The 20,980-nt window shown below is 46.6% G+C and overlaps 2 long non-coding RNA genes across 2 annotated transcripts; both read left to right on the forward strand.

Annotated features, from left to right (window-relative positions):
• Positions 1 to 1,023: 1,023 nt before the first annotated feature.
• LOC135387319 (uncharacterized) lies at positions 1,024 to 1,487 on the forward strand. Its single transcript, XR_010421043.1, has 2 exons — positions 1,024 to 1,313; positions 1,376 to 1,487. It is a non-coding gene; the product is annotated as an uncharacterized LOC135387319 (long non-coding RNA).
• Positions 1,488 to 2,520: 1,033 nt separating this feature from the next.
• LOC135387320 (uncharacterized) lies at positions 2,521 to 3,264 on the forward strand. Its single transcript, XR_010421044.1, has 2 exons — positions 2,521 to 2,637; positions 3,105 to 3,264. It is a non-coding gene; the product is annotated as an uncharacterized LOC135387320 (long non-coding RNA).
• Positions 3,265 to 20,980: the final 17,716 nt, after the last annotated feature.

Here is a 20,980-nt window from a genome sequence, read left to right on the forward strand (position 1 = left end):
TCACGAGGGGTGTGACGATTACGATCCCCAGCAAGAAAAGACTTTTATCCAGTACCTCGACGTGAACAGTTTGTACCCGTACGCGATGACTTTCCATCTCCCAACAGGTGGTTTTGAGTGGGTCGATCCTTCGAGGTGGAGCGAGATCGATTTTCTCAACATTCCTCACGATTCGGAAGTGGGTTACGTGTACGTGGTAGACTTGTCATATCCAGAAGAACTGCACGCGCTCACCAGGGATTTTCCCCTGGCACCAGAACACAGGTGCGTGGACGAGAACGAACTGTCCCCCTACCAACGCCACCTGAAAGATGCGTTGTCGCTGAACGCCCCTCCCACCAAGAAACTCTTGCTGACGTGCCACGACAAAGAACGCTATGTCGTTCATTATGCATTGCTCGCTCTGTACGTGAGGTTGGGCATGAAAATAAAACGTGTTCACAACATCCTCTCGTTCCACCAAGACAACTTTTTGCGAACCTTCGTGCAGAGAAACGTCGCGTTGAGGAATGCCGCGACCACGAAATTCGAGCGACTTCTGTACAAAACCATGTCGAACAGCACGTTCGGTAAGTCGATACAAAATGTGAGACGCATGAAAAGGTACGCTATAGCCTACGACAAAGAAAGCGCGCTCCGAAAAGCTAGCTTCGTCGACAGTCAGCATTTTCACATTCTGAGTGATAAGTGCATCTTATACGAGATGAAGCAACGCCGCATCAAATGCACGCACCCCCTTTACGTGGGCTTTGCCATTCTTGAAATATCCAAAGTCCGAATGTACAGCTTCATCTACGAATCGCTCTTTTCTCGCTTGACATGTCCAGTGCAATTGATCTATAGCGACACGGACAGCATAATTTTTTCTCTCACGTGTGAAAGCCTGGAAGAGCAGCTGATGAAGATTGAGAGTGAGTTAGATCTATCTTCCTATCCGCCGGACCACCCACTTTTCAGCGACGAGCACGCGAATCAGATGGGGTACTTCAAAGACGAGACGGGAGGTGGAATTATTCAGGAAGTCGTAGCCATCCGAGCGAAAATGTACAGCATCCTCTTGGCTGGGACACACAAACAGATCGCGAGAGCGAAAGGAGTTAAGAAAGACGTGGTGAGGAAACATTTATTGCACGAAGTGTACCGAGATTCTCTGTTCAATGAAAAGGCGGTCTCTCAGAAGCAGTGCACCATCCAGAGTATAAAGCAAACGATGTACACCATTTCGAGACTCAAGAAGAGCTTGGTCCCCTACGACGACAAGCGCTATCTCGTGGATGCCGTACACTCCTTCCCTTATGGAAGCTGCGAATACGGTAAGCTTTCCTAGTGTTTTGACGCGTATAGGATTACGATAGTGCTCTCTCTCTTTGTGCAGCAACGGAAAACCCGGAAGAGAGCCCGAGAGCGTCGACGTCGTCAGGCATCGAGTAACCGCGGAACAAAGAGCTGCACGCGCATGTAATCGAGAATAAAAGTTCTAGTCGAGACATGCTTCTCTCTCTCTCTCTCTCTCCCTCAGACAGGAGAAGCACGGGTCATCGTGGCAGTGTGGTAGCGGAATGGGTGTACGAAAAGAATGACCATTCCGTCATCGTGCTGGCGCAGTAACCCGCGCAATGACGGCGCTGCGATGAAGATTCCCCTTTTCTGGCACGTCTGATCATCTCGTAATGCTGCGTTCGTGAGATCAGACAAGGGAGGGAGGGTGCAGGCATCTATTGACCAAGTCCTTTGTATGTATTCAATAAAGATGTTTCAGTGAAAGAACACACAGAGTCTCGTCAAAGTTATTCGGACTGTTTAATGCGTTGCATGTCAATAACCAATCGGTATTTCAATAAATCAATGACAAAATTGGCGATGTAGACTGCTTGCAAATGTCGCTGCTTCCGCAGGGCGTGCTTAATATGAGCGATGGCACGAGCGAGAAGGTCCACGATGTCTGCAGCGATGTAGTTGAATTCTGCGTTGGCCAAGCTCACAAATTCGCACATTAGTCCCAGGGGTCCGTCAGGAACCGTTATGCAGACGTTCTTGTAACGGGCGTAGATCCGACGCACCATCTCCTGCAGTGGCCCCGGCGAGATCTCTCCTATATTGCCAAAGCCTACCATGTCTATCACGTAGCGAAAAGCAGTGATGACGAGCTCGTTGCGGGGACTTTCGCTGTTGAAACATTCCTTCTCCACTTCTTCCCAAGAAGCGTGGGTGCGGGAACAATTTTGTAAGGAGTGGTAACTGAACATCTTCACGTAGTGATGACGCGAGCGCGTTGCGCGCTGCCTTTATAGAGATAAACGCGCGCGCAAAGAAACGAAAGTGAAGCTCAGAAGCCACCCGTCGCCGCTAGGAGCGCGCGCGCGCGCCCAGCGGAGAGCCGAAACCGAAAACACCCGCGGCCGGCGCAGAGGGAGCTAGCAGCGCGCGCGCGCATGCGCGGACGGGTGGAGCAGAGGGCGCGCGCGCATCCATAGCGGCCGCTGCGCGTCGCCTCACTCAGTTTCTCTCGGACCGTCGCGGAAGACGGACGTGCGCTCCGCGCGCTCGCTCAGTTTCTGGCTGCCTCTCGTAGAGAGCAGACGTGTGTGTTCTCCGCGCTCGCTCAGTTTCTGCCTGGAAGTTGCCGCGGGGGAAAAGGTGAGTGATTTGACGCGCTCCTTTTCTCGTATGTTTGCCGTGTTTAACGGTGACCGCGCTCGTGCTAAGCCTTTTCTCGCATGTTTAGACTTGTTTTGCGGTGTCCAAGCCTGTTGGCGCATGTTTAGCGATGTGTGGTTCCCGCCTTGTGTTAGCTGCGTAGTGTTGAGGTTAGGCCCAAGCGCGCTCCTTTTCTCGTATGTTTGCCGTGTTTAGCGGTGACCGCGCTCGTGTTAAGCCTTTTCTCGCATGTTTAGCGATGTGTGGTTCCCGCCTTGTGTTAGCTGCGTAGTGTTGTGGTTAGGCCTAAGCGATCGTACCCCCCCGTAAGCCTTTTTCCCCCGATGTGTACTGTTTTCTGTTTAGCAGTAGCGGTTAGACCTTTTCTCTCGCATGCCTAGACTTGTTTAGCAGTGCTGTCATTTTTACCTGCCGCTAGTATCTTGTTCTCTGTCTCTCTCCTCTAGAGCTATGATGGTGGCGCCATCTGGTGTGATGCCTTGCAACTAAGTGGCCACCTGTCGTCGATCTCTGCAACTACCCGACGTCAACAAGCACTGGTCACCCCGGAGCCGTTTCTTCGCCGCGGCATCGTTGATTTTCGAATAAATTGTTTCTCTCCACTCTGTTTCTATCTTTTCATTTTATTTTCTACCTATTTTTTTGTTTTTTATCAGCTCAAGTAGCCGGCAACTCACATCTTCGTCTGGACGTGTCTTAGATGATCCCCAATTAGTGTAATGACTCCCTGGTGGGTCCTGATTAATGTGGGGGGTCCCAATTAGCTCTAATTGCTAATTAATGGCGTCCAGACAAAGATGTGACTTGCCGGCTAGTTGAGCTGATACATTACTACTCTGAACCTGCATGTTTTTGTCTCCATTCTGCTAAAAATGCTTATAAACCCAGCATATGTATAAGGTCCTCGCTGCTGTGGTACTGTTGTAGTTTCCTATCTTATTTTGGTTCATTCTAGTCGAGTGTATTTTTATGAAAATCTGTCTTACTGTACTCAGTCAGTGCACCAATAAACGTTGAAGCTGAACCACATATTTGCATCACGGTATTGCTCAAAGTATATACACCTAGCATAACAAAAAAAAACCATCCCAACAAGGTACCAGATCATGTCTCTGACAGACATCCCAGTGACATGATATGGATGCTTGTTTTACCATCCATGGGATGTCCACTCTGACACCATCGGGAGGATTGTGGACGTCCACAGGTAGTCCACATATCCTAGTAAGGATGTCTTGCAGCCATCCCAGGGACATTTATGGTTTACTGGGTTTTCCCGATGTTTTGTACGCGCTCTCGCATGTTTAGACGTGTTTAGCAGTGTCTCTCTTTTTCCGATTTTTACCCGCCGCTAGTATTTTGTTGTTCTCTGTCTTTCACGCGTTGAGTCATGACGGTGGCGCCATCTGGTGTGATGCCTTGCAACTAGGTGGCCAGCTGTCGTCAATCTCTGCAACTACTGTCCGTCAACAAGCAACATGGCGGTCGCTGGTCACTCGGCCGTAGCGGAGCGATTTCTTCGACGTGCCATCGTTGATTTTCGAATAAATTGTTTCTCTCCACTCTATTTCTATCTATTTCTTTCTTTTCCATGACCACTAGTTGCCCACAACACACAGATTGGTCTACACACGAGTTAGATGCTCCCCAATTCGTGGTGACTCCCTGGATGGTCCCAATTACTGTGGGGCGTCCTAATTAGCTCTAATTGCTAATTTAATGGCGTCCAGACCCCCTGTGTTGTGGGCAGCTACTGGTCAGTGCTTAGTACTCACGTAACGGAGGTCAGCGCATGAAGAGCCCCACGACGATCCAGCAATGGAATGTAGAGGATTTACAAAACCGCTGATCTAATTATATTGTTTTTACGCGCCGGGACCACGTCGTGCCTCTGTTTAATGTCACGCCATGCTACTAGCAATGAGGCACAAAGTCCAAAGGTTCCCCACTGACAAACAATGGATACTTTTAGAATGAGCGTCGGGTGAATGCCATGGCAACGCCCTTAACAGGGGAGGCCGATAAGCCTAGGTGCCATGGCATGTCTCGGTGTGTGGCAGAGGTCAATATGTAGATGTCGTCTGCGTACAGAGTGATGCGACTATGATCAGGGGACACGCCTGTTTGTATCCAATGGAGAGGCCACGAGCACAGTTGCGGACACATGACCGCTTCATGCAAGACGCTGAAAAGGCTCAGTCTAGAAGAGAGCCTTGCTTGGGTGTGAAAAGTCCCATCATTCTGGTTTTCATGATTTTCTTCATCTTTTGTAGTTTATTTGTAGTACACTATGTGCACGCTCTCTGAATGCATTTCTGAATGCGCCTTTCTGCGGTTCACCCGGAAGAGGCGACATGGTAACAGCATTGGATGCTATCATCCAGAGACGAATGACCGATTTATGCAACTCCCACTCCTACTCTACATCGCACTACATCATCATTACTTATTTGTTGTTGTTGTTGATGATGCAACTCACTCCCATCTGGAAGATTAGTAAGCTCCCACGGTCGCTTTCAGACATCAAGATTTGGAAAGCTTCAGAGTGGGGCGATTGGATGCTATTGTTTTCTCCTGTCGTTGTACAGGATTTCCTTCCAAAGGCTTATTATGATAATGGGACAAAATTTGTAAAGATTACAAACTTTTGTCTCCTCTCAGGTATTCCTATTCAGGATTGAGATAAAAAAAGCCATGGAAAAGTGTCTGGAAGAATACCAGAAGCTGTATGGTGTGGAAAGCATGACTTACAATGCTCATCTTCTAATTCACATAGCAGAGCAGGTGACGGAGTGGGGCCCACTCTGGGGATACTCAACTTGTCAATTCGAGTGAACCAACGGCAAGCTTTGGACTTTTGAATGGGACAAGATATGCCGATTTGCAAATCGTGGGAAAAAATTCTGCATTTTGCAAAGTCTTCCACAAATTTTAAGGGCATGCATGACTTGGCCAAATAGCTTGAAGCCAGTGCTGCCGTTCCAGCCACTTTGTCGCCTGATTTAGCGACTTTCAGAGCAGGTCAGAGACCAAATGTACGTGTCTGCAGCCTATCGAGAAATCTACCGTCTTGAACGGTCAACCGCCCCAAGGGGTCTCGCAGGATCAATGCCATCTGCAACCTCGTAAAGCGCTTCTCAATCACAGGAAAATCTTTCATTTGTCGTCAGGAGTAGTTTCAAAATAGTGCGGCTACTCACGTCTCGGATATATGTATCGTTTGGTGCGAACAGCGAGTTCCTGAGACTGCATATAATTTCATCGCCTCTTGGAGGCGACGGGTGGTCTATGACACGAGAAACTTTACCTCAATAAGGTAGAAAGGGTCTGCCCTGACCAGTGTTCATACTTTTCTTACTTCTTAAGTTTCTGAAAATACAGTGAATGCTGCCAAAAACACTTATTCCTAGAGAGGTTATGAAATCTGATACTGAAACCAAACTTTATTGCTTTTAGTCTTCAGAACACAACACACATTAACGACACTAAAAGTTATTACAATGCGACGTCCAGACGTTTAAAAAGCGCGTTTTGCATGAATGTTCTGGAATCACCGTGACATCAGATCGCGCATGAGGCTCACGCAGCTCTAGGTAATAAAAAGTACGCGCAGTCGAACTGACAGCGTGAAATATCCCACGTAAAAAATATTAAGCAGCAAGTTCGGAGATGGTGACAACATGATCCCTTACACGGGTGACACGAAAAAAAAAAAAAAAAGTCCGTAACAATTTTAAGTCTGGGGACGTTCTCTAGCGACATTACAAATTCATCTAGCGACATCTAGCGACTTTTCGGGGTCTCCCTAGCGAGATTTCTGCCGGACATCTCGGCAAGGTTCTCTGTGAAATCACTGCTGGTAGTACAGCTCAACGAATAGAAGTCTGGCACAAACTGTGATGAGGTAATCCTGTTTGGTAAAGCAAGTAAAGGAGCAGAAGTTTGCAGTTGCGTAGTTGACGCAATTGTTGTCAAGTTACGTCAGCATCAGTGTGTTCGAGCGAAGTGGCTCGAAACTGCGCAGTATAAGTAAGGAGTGACTTTTTCGGGTTAAATGCCTTTCTCAGATTCGGGGGGTAAAAATCGGGCGCTATTTTTAAATCTGTAATTCGGGGAGAAATCGGCCGATAATTGTGCGTTCGGGTGTTATCGGGTGTTTTTTTTTTCTCCTCTTCTCTATTAAGTCCTTTCCTAATCTCTCTCTCTCTCTCTCTTTTTGAGGGATCGTGATCTACCAGCGGTAATCCCCAAAGGCATAGACAGTGTTGACACACATGGGTGGATTGTTGGGAACGTAAGTGACCCATTTTTACATGTGTTACGCGTGGCGATCTTTGTTGGTCTTCAGCGGAAACGTCACTTGAGAATTTCATAGTAACTGGAATTAGGGGTGAAATCGGGTTTAACCCGGATTGGTATTGGGTCAGTTCGGGCGGGAATAACCAGGCGGAATCGGGTTTAACCCGAAAAAGTCACTCCCTAAGTATAAGTCACCCCATATGAAATATACACACCATGTGTAACTGCCACAATATTAGTTTATGATGGTGCACCACTTGCAGACAAAAACTGTGTACTGTACTTGGCTTACGAATTTCTGCGCGTGCTTGGCGATCGCGAGGACAAACTGTCGAGATACACGACACGCTGTTGATTTGCAGACGTTGATGCAGTCCACTGCCGTTACGAGGAAGCTCCCTGTTGCAAAGAACTGTATGCGAGCACAGGCAGGCTACGGAGAGTACGTTGCTCAATGTCAGTCGCGGCAAGATTTGTCATGAAAGGAGGAAGTCACTGCAAAGGTTAGCCAGCTGTATGACTCGAACCCACATCTTCTGCATTACCGGTCCAGGGCCGGTCCCGTCTCAGAGCTCAGTCTCCAGTCTCAATCTCTGAACTCCAGTCTCAGGCCGGTCTGGATTGCCGGTCTAGCCTCAGAGCATCAATTCCCAACAAGATTTGTCACACAGAACATTACGGCCTTCGTAAACCGGAATCTCCTGTGTAACTCATCATCCCACATGTAGTCAAGGGGGTGCTCTCTGTCTCGGAAAACGCTTTGGCGCGACAGGTAGGTATGACATGTAGGTAGCGGAGCGGCAACTTTGTAGAGGAGGTGGTGTCCCTCTACATGAGTCCTGACCGGCGATGATGGAATGTCCCAGCGGGCGGATGGACGTGGCCTCACGCTAGGACGGTGCCGGTAGGACTGGCCGCCAGGCGCAGTAGCGAGTGCAGCAGAGGCGCCTCGTCGTCGTCGTCCACGGGCCTCCACATCACTGCCCCGTGAGACGCGCAGTATGCGGTTGAGGTCCACATCGATACCACGAAGAAGAGAATGAGGACGACTCGTGGATGATGGACGACTGGACACACGGCTTGTGATTGTGGCAGTTGATGCAGAAGCAGCGGGATGGCGGCAACAAGAGCGCTGCGATCTGGGCAGGTTCCAGTGATGAGATGTGAATACTGAGTGCTTGACTGCTTGGATGCTTAAGTGGCTGCTAATTGCTGAGTGCGTTGAGTGATTGCTGAGTGAGTGACAGTACCGCGAACGGTACGAGAGCGTGAATGCTTGTTGTCGCCAGAGAAGTGCCGGGGAGGACCATCATGAAGCAAGTGGAGGCCGGAAAGTGAACTTGTTGTGATCTCCCTGCGGGTACCACACTCTAAAAACAGAACTTCACCGCATAGCACGCTGTGCGCCAGCCATTGTCACGAATGATAGGGTTCTCGCTTTTTGTTCGAGGAGAGCGAAGGGCGTACGCCTTTTTGTGGCAATTTGGATATATGGTAATTGCCACAAAAGGGCGTACGCCTCCCTTCTCTCCTCGAATCAAAAGCGATAATCCAATCATTCGCGGCAATGGTGGCGCACAGCATGCTATGCGGTGAAGTTCTGTTTTTAGAGTGCGTTGCGACTTGCCTGCCAGAAGGTGGTTCGTTGCTGGTTCGCCGCCGGAAAATTTAGGATGGTGAATGGCCGAATTACGCCGAACATGGTGTTCGTTGTTCGGGTCACCAAATGTAGAGGAGGTGGTGTCGCTCTACATGAGTCCTGACCGGCGATGATGGAATGTCCCAGCGGGCAGATGAACGTGGCCTCACGCTAGGACGGTGCCGGTAGGACAGGCTGCCAGGCGAAGTAGCGCGCGGCAGCAGAGGCGCGTCGTCGTCGTCGTCCACGGGCCGCCACAACTTCATTAGATTCCTCAGGAGCATTCCTCACATTCGTCCTCAAAGTACTTTATTCAAGTCGCTTTAGCGCCGAAGATGAAACTCAGTAAAGAACTACGTTAGGAACTTTCTTAACTTCGTTCGTGCAAGCGGGAACCAACTCCGTCATACTGCCTATAAGGCATCATTTGAATAAGGTGTACTGTATCCACTTGGCCTGAACTGTGTCCAGGACACATGTCTGACTGCCTGCAGTCTCTGAACTCCACAGCAAAATCTCCTAACCGCAGTGAAAGCAGCGAAAAAATACTGTCCTGTCACCGTCTGGTCATGTATGTTTCACCTACTCGACAAAATTTTCTTTGTTACTGAAACAAAATGAGCTCCTGCAAAAGAACGACGATTGTTGGTGACCTACAGCGCGAGGCTTCAGTTTTGCGCACATTAATAAAAAAACAACTATGTTCTTTGAATAAGCCTCTAAGGGAAGTGGAGGGTACGTCGTGAAGTCAGACATCCCTCTGGCAGGGCAATTTATGAGACTCGTGACGTGGCCCTACGCAGCATATGCGGGTATTAGGCGCGTGAGCTGAGACGAGAGCAAAAAAAGAACTCGCATTTGGGGGGCCTGCCGACGTCACCCGACGGTATCGGGCCGCCCGTCCGACGGGTTTTGTGAACATCATTGTGCAGTGACAATACACCACAGAGCGAAAATACTTTGCCCGGTGGCAACTGATGGACAGCACACGGAAGGAAACAGAGTTCCAAGTCACGTTAAATGTCAACTCATTGGTCCTTTAATATAAGCATACACTCTTAAAAATGAACTTCACCTCAGGCGTACGCCGTTTTTGTATCATATCAGGTCGCGCCTCCCGTTTTCAACAGATCAGGGGCGAGTACGATGTCATTCGGGATGATGGTTGGCTAGGAGTGGGCTATGGGGTGAAGTTCGTTTCTAACGGAATATACGTATAATATAATACAGCAGAGCATGAACCGTTCAGTTCACCCATGCCCAAGAATTAGGGACAAAACGTAAAGCAGGCTTCACCTAAAACGGCTTCCATAGAGCCTGTGTATTCTGGAACGAAAAGCGCGTGCTACATATTCTGCTCGCAGCGCTTTGCATTCGTTCTCTAATGGCATCTTGCCTCTGCCAGGACAAAGCTTTTGAGCAATTTTTGGGGCATGAATAGTGGCATCTTCAAGGTTCCATTCGGGTTCCAAATTTTGAACCTGTAAAGGAGCCTTCCATCGCCGCACGATCACGTTGCGGCGAAGCCTACGTTCAAGGCCACGCGCAACCACAGGTTTGGGAAATGGCTCAGTGCAGAAGAGACTACAAGAGAAGACAAACAAAAAATAACAATACGGGGAGAAAAGATTTGTGTGTAACATCACGTGGTAAAGGTATAGGGTATAAAAACTTGACAGCTGTTAGGAGAACTAACATCGTTGAGGTTGTTATAAAGAGCAAACGTGTGTACATTATGGCTGTTACGAAATCTGTTGGCGTCTGCTAAACTGTGAGCAATCAAACAAAACATAAAATAAAGGTGTGGTCGGAGTGAACGGCACAACAACAACAACAATAAATGATGACAATGAGATGGGGTGTTTCACCGCGGAGGTGCGTACCCTAAACCACTGCACATGGAACGTTATGTGAAGATGATGAAGGTAGGATGCAAATACAAGAAAGAACTAAAATTAACGGCAGAAAATGGACCAACGACAGCTTAAGACGACGTGTACTACTTTGCACAGGAAAATGTGATATCTGAGGTTCTAAGAAGTGCTAAGGTTGTCAAACCAAGTTTATCGAGGATAGGTTATAATTATAGACATCAATGTGTCGGTCATAGAGAATGTACAATGACTCCAAGGGCTTCGATGCTGTCATTGGCTCAATCTTTGAAAATTAGTGAAGCTAATTAAGTATACCATTTTAGTTAGCCATCGAACACTGATGCGAGCGGCTAGGAAAGATATCCGAGACGCTTCGTTTTCGTTCGTTTCTTCTTTCTCACTCTCTCCTTTTTCTTTTTTTGAGGCGGAGGGAGGGGGCGGGGGCTTATACTTGAACACAATTGATGATACAGCTATAGGATGTCACGCTTCCTCGCGAACGCAGGAGCCTCTCAAGCGAGGAAAACGCAATTGTAAAAGGCGGTCATGCACTTGGCCCATTTGTATTATAACGCATTACTCTGCTCTCTTTTGATCACAATAACGCTCGTTGCCTTGTCAATGTCATCTGCATTTTTTAGATACTGTAGATTTGTCGTTCACCTCGAAACTACAACGACAAAAAAAGAGTTAAGAGATCACGACTTTCTGTTGTTTGAGTTTGATTTGCGAGTCTCCTGCGACTTTCTGTTGTTGTCATCTCTCAAAATGTATGTATCAAAATCCATCAAAATAAGCACAATTTCAGACAACGAAAAAAAAAGGAAAATATTGTTCTGCGTCCCTGTCTTTTATTTTCCACTTTATACAGCTAACGGCGTAGTGGATGAAATCTATACCAATTGCCGTGTGTTTTACGACAGCCGTACTCTTGGCTTTTCTTTTCGTCTGTGGAGAGGGTGCTAGCAGGTGTGTTGTCTTATCAGTGTTCTTCTGAAGATTTACAATCTTCCCAATCAGCAAAATGTACTGAAAGTCGAGTGCAATAGGGGTGGACGGGTAGGTGGAAGGCCTTGAACAGATTGATGAAACTAAAGAACATTGATAAGACACATACCGTCCACCCCTATTGCACTCGACTTTCAGTACATTGTGCTGCTTGGGTTGATCCAGCCGTACACGCTCGCGATTTCAGCAGTACTGCTTGGGACTGTGTTGTTCGCTATCGCGTCTTTTTTCATTCGTACATCTTTGTTTCTGTAGGTGTGAAGAAAAGTTTATTGACTGATTGATAAGCAACTGCGTGCACCACGTAAAAGTCAGTTGTGTAGCATCGATTGCTAGTACGTATGAGTCGAATAAATACGAATGAAGCACGATGAACAGTTGTTTATATTTATTTTAACATATATTTTAGCCCAACCGATGTTGCGTCCCATTTGTTTGTTCGCCGATGATGTAGGTTCTCTAAGGCGCAATTTTTCTTTTCTAGTCCTTGGCTAGAAAGCCATCCCAGTCAGCGCTGCTGCATGTGGCTCATCGCGGCGTGATGCGAAAGAACATGTATCTACGGGGTCACGCTCTCCTGTCCGTACCCCTTGCATTTGGTTCCCAGATATAGAAACATAGTTAGGACGTTTAACGTCTCCTGACGCAGATCTTTCCCCGCAGTATATTGCTTAAATTCTTTAACCACTGAAAAGATCCCATAACAACTGTGCTCGTTCATCTCTGGTGTCCGAGGAGAGGACTAGGGTCACAAGGCGTGGTAGATTCTCATGAAGTAAATCGACATTCTTTCCTGTTAATGATGTGAATTTAGCAACTTCCGTTTTGCTGTCAGTGAGCAGTCTGACGTTCGCACCAGATCCCTTTATAATGTCCACCAGCTTTCTCACGGATGTGTAATATATTCCTTGCATATTCTCAAAACAGATTATGGATTACGGTTCTAGCAATTATTCGTTCTACGGCGTACAGGCAGTCTGAAGACATATAGGAAAGCCCGTCTGTTCGTACTCCCGTCGCAGACTCCCAGAATTCTCAGCCGCAGAGCTATACGGGCACAAAAGCTCTTGCATACAAGAACAATAGCAAGAACGCGCGCAGAGCGAATAAGCTTTGGCAACGTCCTAGCATTCTTCCTACTCAAGGCAAGACCGCAGTGCTATCAGCTCCAGTAGATATCCTGATGAACAAGGAATGATTTCATTGGATGAAGTATAGAAGGGAAAAAAAAGTCACTAAAATCAAACAAAACAATAAGTTAGTCGTTACTTTTGTGCACGGGTTTCGTTGATAGCTGCTGTAATCGCCCTCGCCTTTCTGTCTGTCATGGGGTTAACGCGGAAGCCGTGATGAAGCGGGCAACTCAACAAGATACAGATAAAACAATAATTCCGCGCTTGATGCCCCGTCACGAGTACATCATGAGCCGTGCAGCAGTGGCCGGTCTGCAGCCGCTGTAAGAAAAAAAAGGAGTGAAACAGAGAGAGAGTGAGAGAAACTGTAGTAGTTGCGTGGCCTCGGCGAGTCCCGCAAAAGAAGCTGATTTATCGCTCTCAAAGAATTTGTACGCCGAAGGTGGACGGTTGTTGTGCTGTGAGACCTCCAGACTAATTTATTTATTTACCCTCGCGGCCATGAGGCAATACAAACGGGAGGTTAACTTTTGTTACAATAATGTTAACATAGCAGCATACAAGGTTTACAACCACGTGAAAAAATTGCGCAGATACGTGGAGGTAGATAAACAGGTACATGGAACATTTTGGTCAACTGGAGCAAACAATGACAACACGTACGACGTGGAAATTGAAAAATGACTATGGAGCGCAACGGTCATGTCAGCCAGACGCGTGAGCCTTCCTCTTCATCTCCCCATCTTCGTCCCTTCACCGAGCATAGTGCCGCCTCTGTAGGCAGGCAGATCGCTCGAATTTTCACGTCACCCCCCCCCCCCCCCCCCCAGCGGTCGCATAAACATTTCTTAAATTGTTTGGCATCGGTAATGGAATGCATATAAGCTCTTGGATTAACGATCCTCTTAGGAATTATTATGATTGTCAATTTTGTGAAACGGTGGTGGTGGTGATAGGGCTTGCCGTTGTCGGCCTCACGTATGTGGGCAACGTCACGACTGACGCCCTGGGTGAATGTGCGTCCTGGGCCGACTTCTAAGGGAACACAAACACTCACAAGTTACTATTCCGCCGGTGGGAAGCAGACGAAGATTGAGGTTATTGAGGTTATGTATGGTAACATGAAAAACTCAGTGCGGCATCCCCCATTGTTCTCCATAGAACCCCGCTTCATTGTCCCTGATGTTTTGCACAGGAAGGTACGAATAGTCGAGACTTGCTCTTGGAAATGCAGGACGTATACACTGCTAATAAGTGCGCCACCCGAAAGGAAGACACACGTCCGTGAGAAATCTGGTGGACATTATAAAGGGATCTGGCGCGAATGTCAGACTGCTCACTGACAGCGAAACGGAAGTTGCTAAATTCACATCATTAACAGGAAAGAATGTCGATTTACTCCTTGATAATCTACCACGCCTTGTGACCCTAGTCCTCTATTCGGACACCAGAGCTGAACGAGCACAGTTGTTATAGGATCTTTTCAGACGAGGGGTAAAAGAATTTGAGCAAGATACTGCAGGGGGAGATCTGCGTCAGGAGACGTTAAACGTCCTAACTATGTTTCTAGATCTCGGAACCAAATGCAAGGGGTTCGGACAGGAGAGCGTGACCCCGTATATACATGTTTTTTTCGCATCACGCCGCGATGAACCACATGCAGCAGCGCTGACTAGGATGGCTTTCTAGCCAAGGACTAGAAAAGAAAAATTGCGCCTTAGAGAACCTACATCATCGTCGAACAAACAAAAGGGACGCAGCATGGGATGGGCTAAAATATGTTAAATGATAGAAGAAAATTCATCTGCACTACAGGCTAGGAGATATCAGAAACGTTACGTCACGTACTCTGAAGAAGGTGGCATCCAAGAGGAAAGAGGCCCCGTTTAAGTGTCGAACTCGAACTCGAACAGCGCGTGTCACGCATGTTAGATGTCGACTCTATGACGCGAGGTGAGCTAAGAACGGAAATCGGGAACGACGTCCAAAGATCCAGACGACGGCAAGCTGAGGCAAATGTTGTGTCACAGTTTGAGTAAGGTGGTTTGATGTGCCCATGTTTATTTTGGCTTCAAAGCTAAAGGAGGACACTGTGATCGCATATGCAGCCATGCGAAGTTTTTCCCAACATGAAGAGGACACTAACTCTGATGTGTACAAATGTTCATCGTGCTTCATTCGTATTTATTCGACTCATACGTACTAACAATCGATGCTACACAACTGACTTTTACGTGGTGCACGCAGTTGCCCTTATCAACCAGTCAATAAACTCTTCTTCACACCTACAGAAACAAAGATGTACAAATGAAAAAAGACGCGATAGCGAACAACACAGTCCCAAGCAGTACTGTGAAAGCGCGGGCATGTACGGCTGGATCAAGATTGTAAATCTTCCGAAGAACGCTGATAAGACAGCACACCCGCTAGCACCCTCTCCACAGACGAAAAGAAAAGCCAGGAGTACTGCTGTCGAAAAACACGCGGCATTAGGCTGCAATATGGATAGATTTGATCCACTACGGCGTTAGCTGTATTAAGTATGGAAAATAAAAGACAGGAACGATATTTTCCTTTTTTTCGTTGTCTGGAATTGTGCTTATTTTGATGGAATTTGATAGATACAATTTGAGAGATGACAGCAACAGAAAGTCGCCAGAAAATCGCAAATCAAACACAAACTCAAACAACAGAAAGTCGTGATTTGTTAACTACTTTTTGTTGTTGTTGTAGTTTCGAGGTGAACGACAAATCTACAGTACCTAAAAAATGCAGATGACATTAACAAGGCAACGAGCATTGTTGTCATCAAAAGAGAGGAGAGTAATGTGTTATAATACAAATGGGCCAAGTGACCGCCTTTTACAATTGCGTTTTCCTCGCTAGAGAGGCTCCTGCGTTCGCGAGGAAGCGTGACATCCTATAGCTGTATCATAAATTGTCTTCAAGTATTAATAAGCCCCCCCCCCTACCCCCCCCCCCAAAAAAAAAAGAGAAAGGAGAGAGCGAGAAAGAAGAAACGAAAACGAAGCCTCTCGGATATCTTTCCTAGCCGGTCGCATCAGTGTTCGATGGCTAACTAAAATGGTATACTTAATTAGCTTCACTAATTTTGAAAGATAAGAGGTTGACCCAATGACAGCATCGAAGCCCTTGAAGTCATTGTACATTCTATATTGGTGTCTATAATTATGAAACTATCCTCGATAAACTTGGTTTGACAACCTTAGCACTTCGTAGAACCTCAGATATCACATTTTCCTGTGCAAAGTAGTACATGTCGTCTTAAGCTGTCGTTGGTCCATTTTCTGCAGTTAATTTTAGTTCTTTCTTGTATTTGCATCCTACCTTCATCATCTTCACATAACGTTCCATGTGCCGTAATAATTCAACGAGGCGGCGCTCCTACAGAAGAAGCGTAAGTGTCGGCGGTACAACCGACGCAGAATCGTTTGCTGGTCTGCATTTTGAAATATAAACGCTCTTAAAAATGAGCAGATAGCACGGTCCTAGCCAACCATCATCCCGAGAGACATCGTTCTTTCCCCATGATTTGCTGAAAACGGATGGCGTATGACATTTTTTGTAGGAGTATGCAGTTCATAATTGCCACAAAAATGGCGAACGCTCCCCGTTTTTGTCAAATACTGAAGATAGTGCTGTCATTCGGAATGATGGTTGACAAGCTCTGAGAGTGAAAGGAGAATAGATGCTGTTTTCGCGCTTGAGTTACACCGCCTGGCGGACATCCTTTCGAAGAGAATATGTGACTACAACAGAATGGCGTAAATGCAGGCTAGCTGGTGGATAAATTCCATGATAGGCAAGCCTGAGCGATGGGCAAGACACGTAAACAAACACAGATTGGGCCTTCGTGTTTGTGTTTGTTTACGTGTCTTGCCCATCGCTCAGGCTTGCCTATCATGGAATGTGACTACCAAGATGACTGATTATCTAAAATCCATTAATTAACTCTATAGGGTTACCTCTTAAGGATACAGGGCCTAAGTTTCCACAGGTGAGTCATTTTTTATCGAGGAATAAATAGGCGTTCATTCTGTACATTTACTTGACAATTACGACGTTCTTTTTTTTTCTTCCGAATTCAGCACTCGATGCAAGCTGTTTGACGGCCCTTCTGAAGTTCAAGCGAACACACTTGCATTTTACCCGGCGGAAAATATAGTTTGAGTGCATAATAATGCTAGAGAGAACATGTTACACTACACTGGTAGTGTTGTCATCAATATATGCGCGAGCACCCGAGTGCTTTTCTACATGCATTGCTAGCACGGTACACGGTGTTCTCAACCAACGCAAATGCACAGCCATTTCTTTGAATCACCTTCGCGCACGAGTTCGGTATTTCGTCGTAATGAGACCAAGAGGGTCACCTTTTTTCGTGTATCGGTATTGTTTTGTACCTTGGTTTCATTTGTGACAAAGGACCGATGTCTCCGTAACGGTGGTGTGGTGTGCCTTGGATCAGGGTCGCGGAATGGGGTCAACCATTCCATTCCAACTCCATTCCGAGTAATGAAGATTTGTGATAATTCCATTCCTTTCAATTCCTCGGAATGAAAAGGTATGGCCAATTCCCACTCCTGGAATGGGCTTGGAAACCTCATTCCATTCCGTTAATTCCATCGATAAAAGAAAAGGGAGCGTTAACCGTACTGGCATGCCCAGCAGCCACCGTGGCGCCCAGACCATTCCATTCCTGCGAAAAACTGCCTCCTTCCATTCCCATTCCGTTCCTAGGACAGTTTCCGCCATTCCATTCCGGGATCTAATAAATCTGGAATAATTCCGGAATCCTTCCTACTCCGGAATGGCAACTCCGCAACCCTGCCTTGGATACCGCCTATGTGTCTGAGCTATGTTGTCAGCTTGTTGCGGTATTAATATTTGTAGCCTGTCGCGTTATTTGCGACAGTGTCTACGACAAAAGTGGTCTCTCAATACAGGTTCCCTCACAGCCGCCTCAGCATGATGAGGAAATTGGTGCAGAGCCGGCGTAGGAAACACTGGACATCGATGCAGTGGCCACAAAGTTCGATTACCACAGCAGCTCCAAAAAGTAAAACCATGAATCCGTGTCACATGAAATTTTTAAAGGGTTTCCGTGTAATATACAGTTCCTCGTATTACGTGTTATAGATCTAGTCCACCTCTAAACTATAGACTCTTCGTAATTAAAACCCGCAGGGGACCCGTCATCCTTGTTTGAGTTAATAGGCATGCACGTCGAAATAAAGGGTAGGTGCTCTAAAAGGTCAGTCACATTTTAGTGTGTGACTTGATACCGCCTTGATGCGAAAACTCGCTGACACACAGACTTCCGCTGCCTGAGAGTAAAGAATTTATGCCAGAGAAACCTACAAAAAATGTTTCCGTAGTCGTATTTATTTTGTTACGCAGTGCATGGCAATCATGATTTTTTCGTACGTTTCTCTGAGACAAATTATTTACTGTGTGGTAGCAGGAGCCTGTCTGTCAAGTAGATATAGCATCACGTGCGAAAATGTGACTGACCTTTTACAGCAGCCACTCTTTATGTGCTGTAAGAAGAAAATTATGTCATGGAAGCGCACTTCTCTGGCAAAAGGCAAACGTACAAACTCTGGCAAACTTCTCTACATTTCTCTGCAGGAGTAGTGCCCTGTCAGAATGTCAACTCCTTGCAAAACTGTCGATATATTAAATAATATGACATAGTGTGAAGGATTTCACTCTCTGTAAATTTGCCATGGCAGAGCCTGCCCGAGTTAGACCTACTGAATATTTTGTCGCGTGGAAGTGAAGTCGAGTTGAGTTCGCAGATTCTTCACTGTAGGAACAGTTTAGAACGAAATGAAAAGATTAAATTGACGAGAGTGTTGTTCTTAGTAAGCACTTTGTAATACACTGAACGCATAGGCAGAAAAACAAAAATTTAAAGATGAGCATGTGTGAAAGAATAAAAAGTGGGCGTTTGTTATGCATTAATCGTTCCAACCTAAACTTGGGTTCAACAGATTTACATATTGCACCTGTACACTGTCATTTCTGAAACACAAGTATTGTGTTGTGAGCTCCCTGCACGTTTACTGTATTTTCAAATGCATAACAAGAAATATATGTTGAACCTGAAAAAGGCATTTCTCTTTATTCATCCAGAATATCATTTCGAAGCTTGTTTACAAAAGCATGTTTGGTTACATCATTGTCACACAGAAACAACCAAAAAAGCCCTCTTCCACTACGCCTCACGTTCAACATGATGCGATTGGTATAATTTCACAGACGGTACGCCAGGGCCATAATCACAACTGTATAATCTGCTGCAGTCCATGCATATGTAGTGCAAAAGAGCCCTCGCTCGTTAGAACATAAGGTGGGAGTCACAGTTGATGCAAAGTGACTCCCATGACAGACTTTCAGGCTGAAGGAAAAGGTGCTAATTGTGGAGAGTGTCATAGAAGATCCTGAGAAGACGTCTCTGGTTTCAAAGAAGGGCTCCGCAGGTCCCATTTAGATGTTTATGATGATGATTGGAGTTTCAGATGAACAGCTGGTTTTTGTATAATATACGCTACATAACAAACATGGGAATGTGAGCACTGGATGGTACCCCCAGTCCCTATGGAGCTTTGCTCTCACCTGCAGTTCTACTCAGCAAAAGCATGTGATACGCAAGAAGGACATTCAACCTGACACAACTGCACCAGCAAACAATCGGGTCTGATAAAGAAGGAAAAAAAAGAAAAGAAAAAGGAACTGGTGTACTACAAAAACAGGTAAGATTTCTTTGTGTTGGCGGATTATTGTGCGTTCCTCAAGCTCAAGGAGATGCTACCTTTCCGTAACATAATCGAGCTTACATCAGTACCTAAATTAACTGACTTGACTAATCTAGCGTGCGTGATGAATTACTTGAACTATTTATTTAGGTTGCTTCGGTGCGTCCACTTTGTGCAATAGGCATTACGTCGAGGACACGACTGTCATTCACTCAAAAGACTCTTTCTGTGGGGATGTTTGATACAAATCATGCTAAACGGATACACCTCTCTAAAACAATGGTACTAGGCTGTGATTTTAAGGGACCATTTTTTCCTCCCATGCCGGTAGGGCAGTCTTTTCCGGGACCTCTATATTTGGAACAATTTTTGCCCAGAACCCAGCATCAGAGATTATACGTGGTTGTTGCGGAACTCGCATCGCTTCTTATTCAAATATGGGCTGTGGAACGTGCGGTAGCACAAGCCCCAGAGCTACATTGCACTGACGGTCCAAGTTTCGGAATACATAACACAACGTAATTAAGAATAAAACGGCAATACATCAGTGTACTGGCGCCTTCCAAAATTTTGTGATGACAAACAACGATCAGCTCTTGGAGCGCAATAAATACTCACAGTCTCGCGTGCATGTCATTATTTTCTATAGGAGCACAAACCCTTTAGGACCCACCAACATGGCGGCTGGAATTCGTACCTCTCTACCAAGAGCCCCTCTCCTATGCGCCAGCCTTTATACGAGGGGTGTTCAAGTCAAACCGGGACTTTTCATTTTTCGCAAATGTAAAATGAACTCATAGGCGACAAATTAGTTTTATTTTTCAACGTAATCTCCACCTGCACTAATGCATTTGTCCCAGCGTTTCACGAGGGCTTGGATGCCAGCAGCGTAGAAATCCTTACCGGCGCGTAGCAGCCATGATCGGACCGCATTCTTGACCTCACCGTCGCAGCTGAAGTGGCGGCCCCCAAGGAACGCCTTCAGTGGCCTGAAGAAATGGGAATCGCTGGGGGCGAGGTCTGGACTGTAAGAAGGATGTGGCAGCAACTCCCAGCCAAGTTCCTGTAAGGTGCGTGTCGTGAGATGCGAGGTATGCGGGCGTGCATTGTCCTGTAGGAGGAGGGCTCCTTTGGTGATGAGGCCCGGCTTTCCGAAACTGGAGGTGTTCATGAATGATAGTGTTCAACGTTCCCACACAAAGGTCCGTCTTTCGAGCCAGGTCGAGACATGTTATCCGTCGGTCCTTGAGGATCAGGTGCTCCACAGGCTAGATGTTCTCAGGAAATGGGCTCAGAGCCGCCACGGCCGGGATCGTCCTGCACTGATGTACGCCCGTCTCGGAACCGTTTGCACCACTCAAACGCTTTCCTGCGGCTAAGTGTATCATTGCCATACTGAGCCTGAAGTCTTCTGTGAATTTCAGATCACTTTACGCCTTCATTCACGAGAAACTTAATGACAATTCGGTGTTCGATGTGCGCGCTCACCTTGTTGTCGGCCATCTTGTCCAGCTCGTGTCTTCTGCTTTGCACAAACTTTGGACCACCACGTAGTGAACCCAGAGGCCTGTCCTGTGTGGAAATGAC

The sequence above is a fragment of the Ornithodoros turicata genome, chromosome 3, assembly GCF_037126465.1.
Source record: "Ornithodoros turicata isolate Travis chromosome 3, ASM3712646v1, whole genome shotgun sequence".
NCBI lineage: Eukaryota > Metazoa > Arthropoda > Arachnida > Ixodida > Argasidae > Ornithodoros > Ornithodoros turicata.